The sequence below is a fragment of the Heliconius melpomene genome, chromosome 17 (assembly GCF_056956725.1).
Source record: "Heliconius melpomene rosina isolate 202511_hmr_F chromosome 17, ASM5695672v1, whole genome shotgun sequence".
Classification (NCBI taxonomy): domain Eukaryota; kingdom Metazoa; phylum Arthropoda; class Insecta; order Lepidoptera; family Nymphalidae; genus Heliconius; species Heliconius melpomene.
Genome location: NC_140405.1, coordinates 1,474,997 through 1,480,757, shown reverse-complemented (window position 1 = coordinate 1,480,757; position 5,761 = coordinate 1,474,997).

Here is a 5,761-nt window from a genome sequence, read left to right as displayed (position 1 = left end):
CCCGAAAACAACCCCTTAGAAGTAGAATATTGCAAATTCCCGTCTTAGCGAGCACCTACGTCCTATAAGTAACTCCTATGCAAAATTTCAGATTCCTAGCACTTGTAGTTTCTGAGATTTCATGATGAGTGAGTGACCTTTCGATTTTATATATATAGATAAAATAAAATGTCAGTCTTAGTATCGTAAAGTTGGGAATATTTTGTGCTTGAAATGGTGAACGACTAATTGGGCTGAATGAAATATTACGTATTGCTACTAAATATAGGCAAAGCAACATCAAAAGCTACTGCCTATAAAATATGATAAAGAGAATACAAAATTTCAACCGTTTTTGAAATATTCATTTTAAAATAGTATGAATTGAATTTAATAATGAAGCAAGGTCGGCTAATGGCTGAACCCAAATTAATGTTGATAGAGTAATAATTCGCAACAAAGTTTTAATGTATTTTGTTCGACCATATTTCACTTTACACTAACCATTTGTTATTGAAATTGGTAAACGGCTTCTAATGTTAATGAGTATGTAATACATATGTATGCATGATCATATCATTTGTTTCATTGTCCCTTTTAATTCTCAATGTCGTTAAAATATTTGTAGGTTCCAATGATTTACTGGTGAACTAAAGTTCTTTCAATTCCAAGTAAATAATGGTGATATTTTTCGGTTCTATTAATAAGTGATTGGGAATACAGAATACAAATTCAGCTGCTGTGAGATAACGTATCTACTGGAAATGCGATAGTTGTAATTTCGATTCCTTTCGAACACTCAAAACTTCGATTCGACGTTCGGAGGATTAACATAAATGAATTATTTCCATCGCCTCGCTCTGATATAACAAAGTGTGGCCTTGATATGGGTAAAAACTACTAACTTATTTCAATTATTAGATATTTATATCTATAAGTATATGTGTTATAAATAAGTATGATTTAGACGACACACAGGTGCCCTAGGTCACTCTTTCGGCACGTATGTTAATTATTGGGGACATTTATTAATGTAATAGAACCAAAAACATGATTTTGAAAATTTCTTACATTTTTATAGTGTTATTCCTTAGGAAAAAAGTAATAATTTTCTAAAAAGTAATGATTTTATTTGTATACCGGTGTGTGTCTTTGTCTGTGCGTTTGTTAAATATATGGATTTCTTTTTCAGCATCACGCTCATTCCCGCATACAGCAGTGTAGGCAGAGGAATCATTATGTTTTGGCGAGCGAAACCGAGTTTGAGTCTCTAGTATTAGTATCAAAATATAAATAGTATAGATTTATTATTACAAGATTATCAAATAAATGCGTACAAAAATATCAGAAAGGTTTTCGACTTTTCTTATTAAATATAAGTTACATATAAACGTGAGCTTACAAGAGCCGCAAGCTAAATTAGTGTCACTCTAATTGGATGTAAGGTACAAACATATGGTGGCCAATAAATGGTTACTAGTGAAGTCGTGTGTTAACCTTTTAGAGACATGATTTCAATTTATATCAATTCTATTACTAGAATTTAATAGAATTTGCTTTACCATATGTTATGATTTATTTGTTTACTTTAAAATTGATTTATTATTTATATATTTTTATAATATATATTTTTGACAGCTTCACGTCGAAGCCTAGTGTCTCGACACTCCGCTCATCACTCTCTGCGAATTTTGAAGGCATTGCGTATTGAGAAGCAGAACTCAACGTCGCGCTTTGCCTCGACACCAGAGCGAAGAAATGGAAACGTAAATTTAAAGCAAAGATTTGACTAATAATCCCATCTAGAACTAGGTTCTAGTTAATTTAAGAAGTACTTCTGCACCACGCCGTCACCAAGAAATTGTAAATGATTTATTCCCTTGAGTGGGAATCGAACTTACAACCATCGTATTTGCGACACAACTGTGAAAATACAATAATTATGTGCAAACAGTATCATGTACCTAATAATTATTATTTAGAGAGTTTAAATGAAAGATAAAATGAAACACAAGTTAATAGACTTTAAACTTAGTTCGTTACGATGATGAAACTTCACGATACCCCCAAACTTTTAAGTAATTTATACGATAATAACTTTGAAATAAGTGTTTTTGGGTTCAATAAAATCGATATTTTGTTAACGATCCCTTATTGAGTTATCGATATAGTTAAGTCAACCCAACCCAAAACGTTAAGACATTTTGTTCTCCGCTCTCCGCGCAATGTTTTACATTGCGTGCTGAGTGGCGAATGTGTGGCAGTTAGTGCGATAGTTGTGAGTTTGATCCCTTCTCTTTGATTTTCATTAATTTTTACTGAAATGTCGCAATGTCTTAAAATTTGAAAAGATAAAAATTTTATACTTTACTTCAAGTTTTATATTTTATATGTATATAACAAATTCTTCTACAAATTCTTCTACTCGTAGAAGTACCTACATTTCAGATGACATTATTTTGTTCATGCAAATCTTTTAAAGTATCTTCAAAGTTATAACTAGTACTAACAATAAAGTTAAAAGTTATTCCTAACATTAATGCTTTTTTGGCTTCATGCTGTATACCCACACAGCAGGGAAGCAGAGGGTACCTAGTGTTAAGGCATTCCGTTCCCATTGAGACACTTCCGTTTTCCACTTTCCACAGTTCAGTTCAGTCATATCTTTGTGAGTAATCCAAAATAAATCAGATCGGCCTCAAATCGAACCCAAAACAATTGTGCATCACAATTTTATCCTATATTCGAAAATAGTCTAAGAAAAATCATATTTAAATATCCCTCAGGCAAGATAAAATGACAGATAATCCACGAGTAACGATGCAAGCTCCCTTTCTTCGGAGAGCCTCGATGCTTAAAGCTCAAGAGAGAACAATAAATATGATATGGACCTGTCAACTGCATACATTTCTTCATCGTTTGACAATATTATAAAAATGTTCTTAAATAGAATTGGATCTTTATATTTTTGATGGAGAACCAAGAGTTCTATTTTTATGTCATAAATTAAATTGTTCGTAAGTACGTTCAACTTTGCCCCTTTATTGCATATAGCAATGAAAATTCAGATATAACTACAACGGGCAACCGTAAGTACGATGGCTATGGATTCAATTCCTTTTCAAGGGAATTAAATACTGAATATTTAAATTTTTCGCTCTCATAGCCGGGCAGGTCTTAACACTAGGTTGTGGGCAGAGAGAACTCACTTCAATTTCCAACTGATTTTGAGACATTGACTAATGTCTGGTGGAACTCAGTGAAAGGGCCAGGAAAAACATTTTTTCTTTAAAATAACGACCTTTTCAAATCGCTATGACAAAATTTTACTATTTTATACTTTTTATATCGCAGCCATTAGCGTGTGCATATTTCTCCTTTAATCCTCTTTCAAGCTGTACCGGTGGAACATTGTATCCAATAAAAATGTTAAGCTGCCATTCGTTTCAATTTGTATTGAGTATAGCGGCCTCGGGCAGATTTACATGCATATAGATCTACAGTATACGTTATTCTCATTCTGGTGCATCTTTTCAACTGATAACTCTAGGTCACCTGCTTTTATTTTTAGGGATTTACTTGGCAAATGAAATGCTTCTTTGGACTAGATGTTGACTTTTGACTTCTTTTTATAACGTTGTGTTCTTTGCTTTTTGCCTTGTTTAGTAGTAATCGAACCTGTCGAGTTTGTGCCTCTGTGCCATAATTGGTCTCATAATTATTTATATTATACATTAACTTTATAATATTAGTATAAATAATACTACAAAGTTTCACCGCAAGCTGCAAATAGCATTGTTCTAAGGCGATTTCTCAAGGCATAAACAATTGAATATTTTATAATGGTCAGGTTTGACTTGGTCCAGACATACCCCAAAATATCTAAAAGCTACCTGCAATTTGGAACACCGACCACAATTGCAAATTTGTGGTCACTAGAATTATTTTACGGCGTAATATCCGAATTCCGCCTCGAAAAAGGGTTCAGAAGGACTCGGGCTAAATATTTGTAGTGTAATTTAGACTATAAATAAATAAGTTTTCTATATATTTAGCTGTTTTACGTAATTTTGCGTTTGCGTTCATGGTGTAACAGGAACTGTTTAAATTAAACATAATAGTTTAGAAATTCAAATCCAACTCGTATATTATATCCTATCCTATATCTTATAAAACAAAGTCGCTTTTCGTGTCTGTCTGAACTTTCTAACTCTTCTTCTTCTAAACCACCCAACGGATTTTTATGCGGTTTTCACCATTAGGTCGAGTATTTTTCAGGGAAGGTTTATATATAGTTTATTATTTGTATATTCTTATGTAAATTAACATAAATACGATAAATGTGTCTAAAGTCCTACCCGTTGAGACACTTTCGCGCATGCGCTGCTTTAATGGTAAGTACTACATGAAAAAAATGTACTGGAGTGTTGTTCCTCTTAATAAGATCTACAAAAAAGTCCGCGAGAGCATATTTTTATCTTTTAAGGATAACGTGTAGTGATCATATTTCTGTCTAAAAATAGTAATTTCAATATATTTTTTATTGTGAGGGATATTTATCCATAATGGTATTAATCCTTATCCTTTAAAATACTTTATTAATTTTCTACGTTAAACGAAGATAAAATTTGCTTTTTACACTATTTCGAAATTGCGAAGAGTTTTAGAGAAAAACGCATTTAATTGTTGACACATCACGCCGTTGACTCATCAGCTGTGCCGACTTAAGTTTTACTTATCCCTTACTCTCAGCATATAAATAAGTATATTAGTTACGTTGGCCATTTAATGTAGATCAAAACTGTCTTTTACTGTTTTTTCATTTTAATAAATACTTTAGTAGTTGTTACAATATCAAAACATACTTGCTGCGAAACGCGCCCCGCGACGTTTTGCTTATACAAGCGCGTCATGAGCAGTCATCGGTGGTTCCGTGGTAGAATGCTCGCCTGCCACGCGGGCGGCCCGGGTTCGATTCCCGGCCAATGCATTCTATTTAATTTTCCTCACAGACAGCCACGTAGTGCTTGCTTTTCATCAGGGGCAGAATACCCTCTTCAGCATTAACCACAAGCTCGAAAAAAAAAACCCGCCCGCTATAGAGGCATAGCAACGAAGATTTAGATGCGTTTGCACGTATTGGATAATTGGAGTTGAATGTATTATTTCAGCGCGATATATTTGGTTTCATATTTTTAGTAGTTATTAGTAGGAAGGCTTTTGTTTATAATTTATTCCGTTTAAAAATATTCATTTAACCATCTAAAAATAGTCATTTAAATATATTTTAATAAGTACTTGAAAAGATTAGTAGCACAGATTTAAAATTACGATACCTACTAAAAAATCCTTGCCGAGTAAAACAGTTGGAAAATCCTTATTGGAACTACGAAAATGCGGGTTGCATTAGAGTTTAATTAATTTTCACATTATCTTAAGTGCTTTGCAAACATACATTATATGAATAATCCAGTAGTAAAAGCGGGCGAAGCCGCAAGGGGGTCGCTAGTTAGTAATAAAGTCATTTTGCTGGTCTGAATAAACACAAATCACAGTAAAGATCTTCCATCAAGAGCAAGATGTATTTGAAAGACTGATTCATAACTATATTTTTTTAACTTAATTGTTTAGAAAACGTATAGTAAATTTGACTTAGCCGGATTTAACCCGCTCCTCTTGGACATTCTCCAAAGTGTAAAATAACCTTTCAATTTCAAGAATGTGGCATAACACTTAAAAATTATAAAAATATTTTCTTAACTTATGCTTCAAAACAAAAGAA